The sequence below is a fragment of the Choloepus didactylus genome, chromosome 4 (assembly GCF_015220235.1).
Source record: "Choloepus didactylus isolate mChoDid1 chromosome 4, mChoDid1.pri, whole genome shotgun sequence".
Classification (NCBI taxonomy): domain Eukaryota; kingdom Metazoa; phylum Chordata; class Mammalia; order Pilosa; family Megalonychidae; genus Choloepus; species Choloepus didactylus.
The window spans coordinates 36,872,263-36,886,994 of record NC_051310.1 but is presented as its reverse complement, the minus strand read 5'-3'; the positions used below and the strand labels follow the sequence as shown (position 1 = coordinate 36,886,994).

Sequence of the window (14,732 nt, the reverse complement as noted above, 5' to 3'; positions counted from 1 at the left end):
GCAAAAGTAGTTTGGAAAAGTCACAAATCAATGACTCCAGACCTCAACAATAACAAAACACTATCAATCCCAGAGGAGTGGGAGAACTAGATTTCCAGACTTACAACTTAATATTCACGATGTCCAGTTCTCAATAAAAAATTACAAAACACACCAAGAAACAAGATTAAGTATGGCCCATTCATGGGAAAAAAAAAAAAGAATTTTCCAGAAACCACCTTGAGGAAATTCATATATTGGAATTATTAGTCAAAGACTTTATATAAATATGTTCAATGAACTAAAGGAATCCATACACAAAGAAGCAACGGAAATTAGAAAAACATTATCTGGAGAACATAAAGGGATGAAAATTATACAAGGAACCAAGTAGAAATTTTGGAGCTACAAAGAACAGCAATTGATATATATATATTTATATATATATATATATATTTAATTATTAGACAGATTCACAGCAGATTTCAACAAGCAGTAAAAAAGATCAGCAAACTTGAAAAGAAGACAATTCCAGCATGAGAAGCAGAAAGAAAAAATAACGAATAAAAATGAACAAAGCCTGAAGAACCTGTGGGATACCATCACATGTACCAACATATGCATAACTGGAATCCCAGAAGAAGAGACAGAAAGAGGCAGAAAAGGTATTTAAAGAAACAGTGGCTGGAAACTTCCCAAATCTGAAGAAGGACATCCAGGAAGCTCAGCAAAATCCAACCAGGATAGACTCTAAGAGGTCTAGACCAAGACATATCATAGCCAAACTGTCAAAATCCAGAGACATTTGATGCTGAAGGAGTAGAGAATGTTCAAAAGGATTGATTGTATAGATCCAGAAATAAATAGCACAATACTGCACTATCTATGAATAGCACAGTATTGTATAGATCCAGAAATAGATATATCTAGGAGTAAATTTAACCAAGAATGTTAAGGACTTATACATGCAAAACTACAAAACTTTGCTAACAGAAATCAAAGAAGATCTAAATAAATGGAAGGACACTCCATGCTCACAGATTGGAAGAATAAATATTAAGATGTTAATTGTAGCCAAAGTAATTTACAAATTCATCACAGTCCTAATAAAAAATAAAAATTCCAACAGTCTTCTTTGCAGAAATGGAAATGCCAATCATTAAATTTATTTGGAAGGGTAAGGGGCCCCGAATAACCAAAACAATCCTGATAAAAGGAATGAAGTCAGACTGATTGCATAGTTCCAGAAATAGATAGCACAATACTGTGTGACGGTAACACAATATTGTAAGTACACTGAACAAAGATGTCTGTGAGTAAAGTTGAAATAGGAGGGCTAGAGGCATGTATGACACCAGAAGGAAAGATAGACAATACAGATTGGAACTGTATAACTTAGTGAAACCTGGTGTGATGGTTGGGTTCATGTGTCAACTTGGCTAGGTGACCCAGCTGTCTGGTCAAGCAGGCACTGGCCTGATGATTGCTGTGAGGATATTTGAGGCTGGTTAATAAACCAATGGGCTGGTTTGTTGGATCATCAGTCAACTGACTGCAGCTGACTGATGACTCATCAAGGGGTGTGCCTTCCACAATGAGAGAATGCAATTGGCTGGATTTGGCCCGGGTGATCAGCCAGTTTGTTGGATCATCAGTCAATTGACTGCAGCTGACTGATGACTCATCAAGGGGAGTGCCTTCCACAATGAGACAATGCAATTGGCTGGATTTGGTCCGGGTGATCAGTTGAAGGCTTATAAGCGGGACGGTTAGAGAACCTTCACTTTTTCTTCGGCTGCCCAGTGAAGCATTTCCTGGGAAGCTCGTCGAAGTTGCTGGTTCATTTCCTGAGGAGTTCATCGAGCACGTTCGTCGAAAATCCCAGTTCATTTCCTGAGGAGTTCGTCGAAGCTGCCCGTTCGTTTCCTGAGGAGTTCGTCGAAGTTGTCAGTGTGTTTCCCAAGGAGTTCATCGGACATCTTCCTTGGAGTTGGCAGTTTGTTACATCTCTCATTGATTCTGTCTCCCTAGAGAACCCTAACTAATACACCTGGAGTGGTCAATATGGTGACTAAGTGTAGAAACAGAGAAATTTATTTACATGAGAACAAATGAATGTCAACCTTGCAAAGTGATGAAAAAGGGATGGTGCTGGGGAAAAATATAATCAATGCAAACTGGAGTCTATGGTTAACAATAACATTGTAATATGTTCCCATTAAATCTAACAAAGGCAATATGCCAAAGCTAAATGTGTTTGAGAGAGAAATATAAGGGAGGGGTATGGGATTCTTGGTAGTGGTGTTGTTGTCTGACCCTATTATTGTATTGAATGGTATTGTATTGTAATTTTTTCTTTTATCTTTTTTATTATTCTTTAAAGTTTTGGAAAAATGAATATGCTCAAGTGCTGACTGAGGTGATGCATGCACAACTATACGATAGTACTGTGAACAACTGATTGTACACTGTGGATGATTATATGGTATGTGAATATACCTCAAAAACTGAATTAAAAAAAAAAAAATCCAAAGACAGTAGGAAGCTACAGGAATCAGTCCCTCTACCAAAACAACTATAAAACAGGCAGAAATTGTTTGAATCAACTATTTTGAAACTCTGAAGTCGAGAAGAACATGTGTAGTATCCAGGGAACAGTGGAAGGAAAACTCTGGCAAACTGTAGTAAATACTGGTGAATTTCACTCTCCGTGCAGTGACTACTGTTGTCCATTCCTCACCCTCACAGCAGGTGAGGTCCTCAACCCCAGCTCCTGGTGCGCAATGTTGCTGCCAGGTGGGTTATAAAGACCTAGTTCCCCAAGATCCAGGTGTATGGGGCCCAATTACTGATCAATGCTTTTGATCAGCTATTTCAGATCACTAGGGTCATAGCTCTAAAGGCACTCATTGTTCCAATGCACCTCAGGCAAAAGTGGCAGAGGAATCTTAAAAACAGTACTCTTCCTCAAAAATACAGAAAAGTTAAAGGGCTACATTTAATGGGTAAGTGTCAAATAAAAAAAATGCCATTTCAAAGAGCCATAGGTGAAACTCCTGTCACCCTTGCTGACCTCATCATCACCCTTTCCCCATGGCAGTATACAGTCAGCTGGCACTGCCTTTGTGGGTTCCTGGTCTCTTTCCGGTTGGGAAATTCTGATCCAGAAAACTTCTCTCCAGCTGGCATCGCTCCCAGAATTTGGCCTCCAGGCAGAAGCAGCCAGAGGCAGTGAAAGCAGTGTAAGAAACAATTCAGTCAGGCACCTAGGGCAAAGGTTTACCCTCTTTAAGTCCATGGTAGACATATTAGTTTGGGTTCTCTAGGGAAACATTCAATGAGAGGTGTCTATCACTATAAAATTTATAAAAGTGACTCACGCAACTGTGGGTATGCACGAGTCCAAATTCTGTAGAGCAGTCAGCAAACTGTCAACTCCAAGGAAGATGTCTGATGAACTCCTCAGGAAACAAACCAGCAACTTTGACAAACTCCTCAGGAAACGCTTCACTGAGCAGCCGAAGAAGAAGTGAAGGTCCTCTATCTGTCTCACTTGTAAGTCTTCAACTGATTAATTGGATTAAATCCAGCCAATTGCATTCTCTCATTGTGGAAGACACACCCTTTGATCAGTCACAGCTGCATTCAATTGACTGATGATTTAATAAACCAGCCTGTTGGTTTATTAACCAGCCACAAACGTCCTCACAGCAATTGTTAGGCCACTGCTTGCTTGACCAGACAGCTGGGTACTATCACCTGGCCAAGTTGACACATAAACCTAACCATCACAGTGGAGCACCCAGGACAGAGGGAAGCCTGTTTCCTAGTGAGTAGAGGTGGCATTCAAATACTTGTTAGCAGGGAAACTTAAAAGCCATTGGCAAGCACAAGCCTAGGACAAGAAACAGGCTCAGAAAAAACAAAACAAAACAGGGAGGACTGTGTACCTTGCATTTGCCTTGGGCTGACCATCTTGAGAGAAGGGCTGAACTCTGAAGTAGAGCATGGGCCAATGAAAAGCCAATTTGCAAAGACTATGCAAGGTGTTTTTTGCATTGGTTTGTTTGGTTTTCTTAGCTCCTGGCACTCAAGAAAATCTCTGCATTATCACTAGCTGAATAAAAACTGAAGAAACAGACAGTTCAGGGACTAAATGCCAGAGATTACAAGACAAAGGAAATGATGGCTTATCAAAAGGAACAAGAATCAATGTTCCTGAACATCAAGAAGAGGATCAGACTGTAGACATATTGAACAAGATTTCTTAAAATGATTTTCAATGTGCTGAACAAGATGAAAGAAAATATAGAGAAAAAACTAAAGGATATTAGGAAAACAATGAATAAACAATAGAAGAATCTCAATAGGAGGGAGATCAAAGATGGCAGATTAGCAGAGACAGAATAAAATTCTCCTCCATGAAAAACACTAGGTATAGGACAGAAAGTGCTCTAGAACAGCAGTTCCAGTGTTCCACCGGTGGGTAGGGACTTCTACACCCATAGTTAGCGTGTACTTGGAGAAACCGAAAGACTGTTTTTAAGACAGGTGAGTGTTTGGCCCAGAACACTGCCGGGGAACAGGTTGCTGAAGCTGATGGATAGCGCAGTGGGGAGTAGCCTCCCACTCCCCAGGCACCCTACTCACTACCTAGCATGGGTGATAACCAATCATAGACCCAAAGCCAAGAGCCCCCATGCTAGGAACTAGCAGTTGGAGCAAGCAGACAAATTCAGAAAGGGCAGCTTTCCATGCCCCATACAGCCATCTTTCCATCTGCATGGGAGACAACCCTTCACAGCCCTCTGGCTGAGAGCTTCTCTGAGGGAATTTGGGATTCAGCAGGCTTGTGACAGTGTCTACCCTTGCTCCACGGAAGCCTGCAGTGTGCACAGCCTAGAGGCAGTGGTGCCGCATGGAAGTGCCAGGAACACTCCCCCAATCCCTGGGGCTTCTGGGCCCATGGCAGAGAGGAACTGTGGGGCATCTGAGCTGAAAGATGAGACACACAGCTCTGCAGCATGAGAGTACTCCACCCGCAGCCCGGGAATGGCTGGGACTACTGTGTCCTGGAGTGGACTCCCTGCCAAACTGCACAGGGCACACCCCCCACCCACAAGGCTGGCAGGAAAATTGGTGCAAGGATTGGACCTCCACATGGTTTGGACCCACATTCAGTGCACAGACGAAGTTGGGGAAAACTGGTTGGAATGTAAGAGGTGGCTCACGAGTGCCATCTGCTGGTAGGTCAGGGAAATTGCACTCCATCTGTAGCTCTGCCAAATTATACATAAATGTACAAATAATCCTGCATATCCTAAAAGAACACTATAAAGATAAGCAAATGCCAAGAAGCCAAAAACAATGGGAAATTACAAAGCATATAAAGGAATCAGAAAATATGGATAACCCAAATGTCCAAATTAAAAAGCCAGAGGAGACACAGAACTTGGAGAAATCAATCAAAGAACTACATACGAACATCAATATCATGGCTCAGGATATAAAAGACATGAAGAAGATCCTAGAAGAGCATAAAGAAGAATTTGAAAGAGTAAATAAAAAAAAACAGTGGACCTTTTGGAAATAAAATATACTGATGATCATTTTAAAAAGATCCTTGAGAAACATAACACCAGATGTGAAGAGGTAGAGTAATGAACTAGTGAACTCGAAGATACAATGAAGGGAAGTGAAAGCACAAAAGAACAAATGGTGAAAAAAATTGAAAAATTTGAAGTGGATCTCAGGGAAATTATGGACAACATGAAGCGCACAAATGTAAGAATCATTGGTGTTCCAGAAGGGGAAGAGAAGAGTAAAGGGCTGGGAAGAGTATTTGAAGTCATTGTTGGGGAAAACTTCCCAACCCTTCTAACAACATAAATATGCACATCAAAGATATAAAACAAACTCCAAACAGAGTAAGTCCAAATAAACCCATTCTGAGACATATTCTGATCATATTTTCAAATGCTGAAGAGAAGGAGAAAGTTCTGAAAGCAGCAAAAGAAAACCAATTCACCACATACAAGAGAAATAACATAAGACTAGTGACTACTCAGCAGGAACCATGGAACCAGGAAGGAAGTAGTATGCCAACAAACTAGAGAATTCAGAGGAAACAGATAATTTCCTGGAAACTCATGAACAACCTAGACGGACCACAGGAGAAATAGAAGACCTCAACATACCAATCACAAGCAAAGAGATCCAATCAGTCATCAAAAAGCTTCCTACAAATAAAAGTCCAGGGCCAGATGGCTTCACAGGGGAATTCTACCAAACTTTCCAAAAAGATCTGACACCATTCCTACTTAAACCCTTTCAAAAAACTGGAGAAAATAGAACACCATCTAACTCATCACTCTAATACCAAAACCAGATAAAGATGCTACAAGAAAGGAAAACTGTAGGCTAATCTCCCTAATGAATATAGACGCAAAAATTTCTCAACAAAATACTTACAAATCAAATCCAAAGACACATTGGAAAAATCATACACCTTGACCAACTGAGGTTCATCCCAGGCATGCAAGGATGGTTCAACATAAGAAAATCAATCAATGTAATTCAACACATTAACAAATCAAAAGGGAAAAATCAAATGATCATTTCAATAGATACTGAGAAAGCATCTGACAAAATTCAGCATCCTTTTTTGGCCTTCCCTCTAAGATCAGGAATGAGACAAAGATGCCTGCTGTCACCACTATTATTCAACATTGTGCTAGAAGCTCTAGCCAGAGCAATCCGGCAAGACAAAGAAATAAAAGGCATCCAAATTGGAAAGGAAGAAGTAAAACTGTCATTATTTGCCGATCATATGATCTTATATTTCAAAAACACTGAGAAATTGACGACACAGCCACTTGAGCTAATAAACAAATTTAGCAAAGTGGCAGGATACAAGATTAATCCACAAAAGTCAGTAATGTTCCAATATGCTAGAAATGACCTCACTGAAGAGACACTCAAGAAAAAGATTCCATTCTCAACAGCAACTAAAAAAATCAAGGAATAAACTTAACCAAGAATATAAAAGACCTCTATACAGAAAATTACATAACTTTACTAAAACAAATTAAACGGGACCAAAAGAGATGCAAAGATATTCTGTGTTCATGGACAGGAAGCCTAAACGTCGTTAAGATGTCAATTTTACCCATCCTATCAACAGATTCAATGTAATTCCAATCAAAATTCCAACAAACTACTTTGCAGACTTGGAAAAGCTAGTTATCAAATTTATTTGAAAGGGAAAGATACCTCGAATTGCTAAGAACATTCTAAAAAAGTAAAACAAAGTGGGAGGACTTACACTTCCTGACTTTGAAGCTTACTATAAACCCACAGTAGTCAAAACAGCATGGTATTGGGACAAAGATAGACATACTGATCAACAGAATTGTATTGAGAATTCAGAAATAGACCCCCAGATCTATGGTTGACTGATTTTTGATAAGGCTCCCAAATCCACTGAACTGGAACAGAAGAGTCTCTTCAACAAATGGGGCTGGGAGAACTGGAGAGCCATAACGAAGAGAATGAAGGAGGACCCTACCTCACACCCATCTGGGTGCTTCCCTTATGTTTGAGGAGGGTGGGGCCAAGAAGGTGGCCTCCCCAATGTGCGGATATGTTGGAGCACTCACCCCAGTGTTTGGAGAGGAAAGGGCTGCCGCATAGGCTCTTAGGAAGGGTTAGACTTCCGCTCTCTCAAGCCCCAAGGATGCAACGTCATTCTGTAAATGACTCTCAGACTTTGAAATCTAATAGAGTTTGCCCTGCGGGTTTTAGGAACTGTTTTGGTCCTGTGAACCCCGTTTTCCTTTCAGTTTCTCCTTATGGCAATGGGAATGTTTATCCTATGAATGTCCCTCCTTTTTATATTGGAAGCACATAACTTGTTCTAAGTTTACAGGTCCACAGCCAAAGGGGAATTTTGCTTTTGGACAGACCACACCTCTGATTTTGATGGGATCCTGTACTTACCTATTATTACTGAAATGATTTAAGTTTTTGTGATACTGTGATGGGATGAATGTATTTTGCATATGGAAAGATCATGTCATTTTGGGGTCCAGGAGGTGGAATGTGCTGATTTAGATGTATTATGTCCCCCCAAATGCCATTACCTTTGATGCAGTCTTGAGTGGGCAGGAAACGTATTATTGTTGATTGGGTTGGAGACTTTTCATTAGATGTTTCCATGGAGATGTGATCACTCAATTGAGGGCGAGATCTTTCACTGGCTAATTTCCATGAAGGTGTGGCCCCACCCATTAAGCATGGGCCTTGATTAGTTTACTGTAGCACTATATAAACTCAGACAGAAGGAACGAGCTTGCTACAGCCAAGAGGGACACTTTGAAGAATGCACAGAAACCAAGAGAGTAGCTGCAGATGACAGTTTGAAAATGGCCATTGAAAGCAGACTTGTGCTCTGGAGAAGCTAAGACAGGACAGACAAATGCCCTAAGAGCAACTGAGAGTGACATTTTGGAGAGAAGCTGAAGCCTGGAGAGGAACATCCTGGGAGAAAGCCATTTTGAGACCAGAACTCTGCAGCAGATGCCAGCCACGTGCCTTCCCAGCTAACAAAAGTTCTCCGGATGCCACTGGCCATCCTCCAGTGAAGGTACCCAATTGTTGATGTTACCTTGGACACTTTATGGCCTTAAGACTGCAACTGTGTAACCAAATAAACCCCCTTTTATAAAAGCCAATCCATTTCTGGTGTTTTGCAAAAAGGTAGCATTAGCAAACTAGAACATCATGTGACAGAAAAGCTTAAGACCAAGGACTGCCAGCCAGCCCCAGAATGCCAGAGTCTTCAGGGAGAAAGCTACACTTTGAAGAGGCCTTGATTTGGACTTTTCTTAGCCCCCAAACTGTGAGCCAATAAATTCCCATTATTTAAGCCAAACCATTGCATGGTATTTGCTTGAGCGGCCAAGAAAATGAAAACAGACGTCAAATACTTGGTTTTTACCAGGATAATGGGTGAAATTTTTAAAGGCATTCTACTCTTTGCAACTGGCTAGAAATAGGAAGGAAGAACTTTAGCATTTATTCCACTTTTCTTATCCACAACTGTCTCTTTTACTTACCTGTCCTAAGTGAGATGTCTGGAGAAATTGCTGACCCAGATCTTGGTTGCAACAGTGGCTACACTGGTCCTCTTCTCTGGAAGAAGCTGCTTAAGCTCCAAATCTGAAATTTTCAAAGAAAGAAAATTTTAAATATAGATCTCTCCTTTCAATCACTTATGATTCAATCTTTATAGCTGAATGGGGGCTGATGGAATGAAGTAAGATACATGGATGTGAATGGAAGGAATACTAAAAAAGAAGTTGGGTAATCAGGTTTTTTTTTATTTTTATCACATTTTTTTATTGTAGAATATAACATATATATGTAAAAGTGATAGTTTCCCAAGTGCAATTTAACAGTTAGAGAGCCAATTTCAAAGAATATTACAGGTTACAATTCCATAGCTTCAATAATTTTTTATGAAATATAACATATATACAAAAAGGCAATATCTTTCAAAATATCATTTAACAAATAGATACATAGGAAATTTCCAAAGTTATTATGAGTTATAGTACCATGGTTTCAGTTATTTCCTTATTGGGAAATATAACATATATACAAAAAGGTATAGCTTTCAAATTACAATTTAACAGGTAGCTATGGAACAAATTTCAAAGGATGCTATGGGTTATAGTTCCACCATTTCAATTCTTTCCTTCCTACTATTCTAACACCCTAGCAACTAGGAAAAAGAAAATTATAAAAATATTCAATATTCATAATCCTTTGTTAAATTCCATCTTGTCTGTTGCTACCCCTTCCTCTAGTTTAATCACTTTCCCGATCTTGGTAATCTAGGTTTAAGTACTAGCTTTACTTCTTCCTAATTGTATGATTTTTGCTGAATCACAAAATCTCTATGCCTAAGTCTCATCATCTGATGAAGATTGGGGAGAGAAGATTAAAATTTGGACCAGGAGTCAGAAGACCCGGTTTTAAGCTCAGTTATCACACTGCTGTAAGAACTTTGATACTTTTCTGGGCTCAGTTTTTTCATCTTAAAAAAAAAGAGAGAGAAGTGAATTAGATAGTAGTTCCTAAAACCTAAGCCTTGAACAGTTGCCAGCTCTGACAAAAAAATGCATGTAAAGTTACCAATTGTGCTTATATATAAAATTGTCCTTCCTACTTTTTTGATGTAAAATAGCCCCTTTTATGAGATGATGTAATAGACAGTGGTAGTTGGTTCTACATAGGCTCAAGAGTCAAAATAAAAAGCTGTAACCTTATGTAAGCAATCTAAAATTATTCTTAGAAATCTTATTGTCTGTATGAGTTACATGAGCTCTAAAATTCCTTACTTCTAAGATTCTACATATTCATTCACTATTCAACTAATATTTATTATGTAACAATTTGTAACAGCTACTCTACTAGTAGCTGGGGTGAAAAATAAAAAAGATTATTCCTTGCTCTAAAAAAAGCTTCCAATCTAATAACATAATAGATATAACAGATATATTATACAGAGAGATATAACATATAACAGATATGTTAAACTCAAGTATAATACGTTAAATCATCTAATAGTGGTTATGTACCCTATGACATATGAGAGAATGCTAGAATTAATGAGTTTTAAAAGTAAGTAGGATTTTGGAGTGAGTTTTATAATTGTCTGAGGAGTTAACATAACCTCTTTGAACCTTAATTTCCTCAGTTGCAAAACAGGAATGATTACAGATACTATAGAGTTGCAGTAGCTAAAAATAAAGGGCCAATCCACTAAAAAAAAAAAAAAAAAAAGGCTTACAAACCTTCCAGAAGACAAATTTAAAATGTGTCATTCATTAAGGATCTAGCACTGTGCAGGTTTGAATTTATTTTGTCCCCCAGAAAAGCCATATTCTTTAATGCAATCTTGTAAGACAGATGTAAGAGTGGAACATCAGATTAAATTATTTCCATGGAGGCATGGCCCCAACCATTCTGGGTGGGTCTTAATTAGTTCACTGGAGTATTCAAGAGAGGATAAAATGCCCCCCAAAAAAGCTGAGACATTTTGGAGACAGCTGTTGAAAGCTAACATTTAGTGATGCTTGGAAATACAGACCAGAAGGACATTTGGAGATGCCAAGCTAAGAGATGAAGCCCAGAGTTTGCCCTGGAGAAGTGAAGACCCCCAGATGCCAAGAGAGAAATGCCCCAGAAGAACCAAGTAGAGATGTGAAAGAAGCTAAGAGAGACAGAAGGACACACAGGAGCTGAGAGAGAGGAACTGAAACAAAAACCTGGGACGAGCAGACGCTAGCCTCGTGCCTTCCCAGCTGACAGAGGTGTTCCCCGAACGCCATCAGCCTTTCTTCAGTGAAGGACAGTGTCCTCTTGTTGTTGCCTTAAATTGGACACTTTTATGGCCATAGAACTGTAAATCTGTAGCCAAACAAACCCCCTTTATAAAAGCATAATGGCAGCATTAGCAAACTGGAACAAGCATAAAAGAGATTATTTTAAACACTGATCTATATTCCGTGGTGCTGTGATGGATAATTTCATGTGTCATCTTGGCTAGGTTATGGTGTCCAGTTGTTTGGCCAAGCAAGTACTGGCCTGAATGTTACTGTGAGGGTATTTTACAGATGGATTTAAATTATTGGTTGGTTGACTGCATTTATAGATGATTACACAACAACCAACAAAGATGATTTCCTTCACAGTCTCTTCATCCAATTGTTTGGAAGCATTAAAGGGAGAATCATGATTTCAGCAGTCAGGAAGAAGAATTTCTATCTCTACTTCAGCCAGCCACTTCCCCTGGGAAATTCAACATCACCTTCATAAGTTTCCAACTTGCAGCCTGCCTTACATAATTCAGACTTACTGTTCCCCATGGTTATGTGAGACAATTCATATAATAAGTCTCTTAATACATACATATACATATACACATACACATACACACACACACACACACACACACACACACACACACTGCCAGTTCTGTTTCTCTGGAATATCATGGTTTATACAGGTGCCTTTCTCCACCAGCTTCTAAGCAACTGAAGGGCTGGACAAAGTTTGTTCCATATCATATTCCTAGCACCTAATGCAATGGCCAATAAATAGAAGGTATCAATAAATAGTTTATTAGAAAAAAATGACTGATTGAATAAATTAATGAATGGCTTTTCTCTTCTTTTATAGAATTTAACTTATAGTAGTCACAAGTAAAAACTCATGATTTTTATTGAAAATTAATTTTAAATGTGTACCTTAAGTGCTCGCACCTGTCATATTGAACTCTAGTTATGCATGCCTGTTTAAAAAGCAAAATAATTCACCACAGACAATGCCATACTGATGTTCCTGAAGAATAGTAAGAATAACAAGATTAGCAGCACCTAATATTTAGTGCATATTTATCATGTGCCAAAAACTCTTCTAGGCATTTTGTGTGGACTATCTCATTTAATCCTGACAACAATCCTTAAGAAGTAAACTATTAATATTCTCATTTTATAACTAAGAAGTTTTATGGAAGTCAAGTAACGTCAAAGGTCACAAAACTAAGTGGTAGGGCTGGGATAAAAAAAATCATACTGCCTAAGACTCCAAAGCTCTGTTTTTTTAACCAAATCATTTTACTTGAAAAAAAAATCAGATTTTACCAGAACTAGGAACATTTACTCTTAATGATTTTTTTTTCCCCAACAGAGTGTTATTTTATTATGTGTGTTAAACACAAATATATGATGATACGGGGCCCCTCACACCAGTGTGGTATTGTAATATTAATGTCACACCTTAATTTTATTGTTTTAAATTTAATTACGTCAATGTTAGGGTTCTCTGTGATTTATTTTTCATTTGTTCTTTACTTCCAGATATTAAGAGATTGAATTTTCAGAATACATTGAAAGGTTTATATAGTCTTAAAGGGGAAATAAGTTAAAAGAATGAAAATCATTAGAAACTTGTTTGCGTGGAAATCTACTTTCAGATAATAACATTCAAAAAACCACAGAATAAGATCAGCTAAAGGAGTGATGTCATAATATGGCAATGTAAGACATTCCCTGAAAAAAAGGCCTTCCCAGAGAACCAACAAATAAAAGGACAAATCTCACTTGCTTAGAATACTGGAAGACAGTGGCAACTGAAGAAGAACTCCACAAATGATGAATCAAAGAAAGAGAAAACTATCAGGTAAGAAACTTCCATCCCAACCCACTAATCCCCTTACCTCCCCCTCACTTCTTCTTGCCCAGCTTGGGAGTTGCTCAGAGGCAGCAGCTCAGATCCCTCCCTTCCTCCCACTGGGGCACAGACTGTAAAGCCACTTAAAGTGCTGAGTTAGAACCCTGTGCACAGGGACCCAAGAACCACAGAGATGCAGGGCATAACAACCCACTGAGGAGAGTTGTATAGAAAAGGGACCCTATGGGGGTAAAGAAAAAAGAGAGAGACAGCAGCAGAATGGTGGCTGCCAAGTGGTACACTCACTAAATCCAGTTGCTGTCAGCTTTAATACCTAAACACAAAATGGACTTTTCTGGAGTGGCCCACCTTTCTGGATTGACGCAATCTGACACCCCAGGGTGGGATACCCTTACAGGAAAGAAACCAGAGGCAGAAAAAGCATCACACTGAAACAAAAGGTGGGGAGGGGAGGGGGGCGGGGTCTAAATGAACTGCTTTAAGGAAGGAGGGCCGCATAACAGAAATGTGTAAGGAAAATGGGGCACTGAGGGAGGGAGACAATTCAAACAAATCATAGTAGCTGGGGAGAAAGTTCTGCACAAAAACAAACAGAATAGATCAGGATTCCAGGACAAGGAAGAGAGGAAAGGAAGCTTCCTCCTGGAGGTGAACCAATTACACAGAGTGCAATCTTAAAAACTGTAGTGGATATCCAGGACAAGAATCAGATGAAGAAGAGCTGAGAAAATCTAATCAGTTAAACTCCAGATATTCTAAAGGTCCAGAATAAGTTGGACCAAGCTTCAAAGAAAAGCCTTAACAGAAAACCAATCAACAGTAACACCCTAGGCAAGGAGAAACTGACCTTCAGAGTTACCTCATCAAGATAAACAGATGACTAGAAATTGGAAGAAATTACAAGCTATACTAAGAAACAGGAAGATATGGCTCAGTCAAGAGAACAAATTAAAACTTCAGAAGAGAGACACAGAATTTGGAACTAATCAAAGATATTCAAAAAAATCTCCTAAATCAATTCAAGAAGATGAAAGAAAATATGCGTAAAGAGATAATGGATAAAAAGAAACTTAAAAGATATTATGGGGGTGAAAGGCACACCAGCAGAGATTAAAAAATACACTAGAGGCATACACAGGGACTTTAAATGTAAATGGATTAAACTCTCCAGTCAAAAGGCAGAGATTGACAGAATGGATTAAAAAAAGCATGACCCAACTACATGCTGTCTACAAGAGATTCACCTTAAAGTCAAAGACACAAGTAGGTTGACAGTAAAAGGATGAAAAAATTATACCATGCAGTAGTAACCAAAAGAGAGCTGCGGTGGTTATATTAATATCACATAAAATAGACTTTAAGTCAAAAACAATTATGAGGAATAAAGATGGTTATTATATACTGATAAAGGAAACAATTTAACAGGAAGACACAACAATTATAAATACATATGCATCTAACAGCAGAGCCCCAAAATATATGAAGCAAACACT

General features: G+C 38.8%; 1 protein-coding gene across 11 annotated transcripts in view; it reads right to left on the bottom strand.

Annotated features, from left to right (window-relative positions):
* NUMB (NUMB endocytic adaptor protein) overlaps positions 1-14,732 on the bottom strand; it is a 260,763-nt gene that overhangs the window by 153,175 nt on the left and 92,856 nt on the right. For 4 of the 11 annotated variants that reach the window (XM_037832350.1, XM_037832351.1, XM_037832352.1 and 1 more), the window contains exon 1: positions 9,096-9,182. The gene's annotated coding sequence lies outside the window, so the exon portion shown is untranslated. Of the gene's footprint in view, positions 1-9,095; positions 9,199-14,732 lie in introns of those variants that run through there. The other 7 variants (XM_037832342.1, XM_037832343.1, XM_037832344.1 and 4 more) reach the window with 3 other exon arrangements.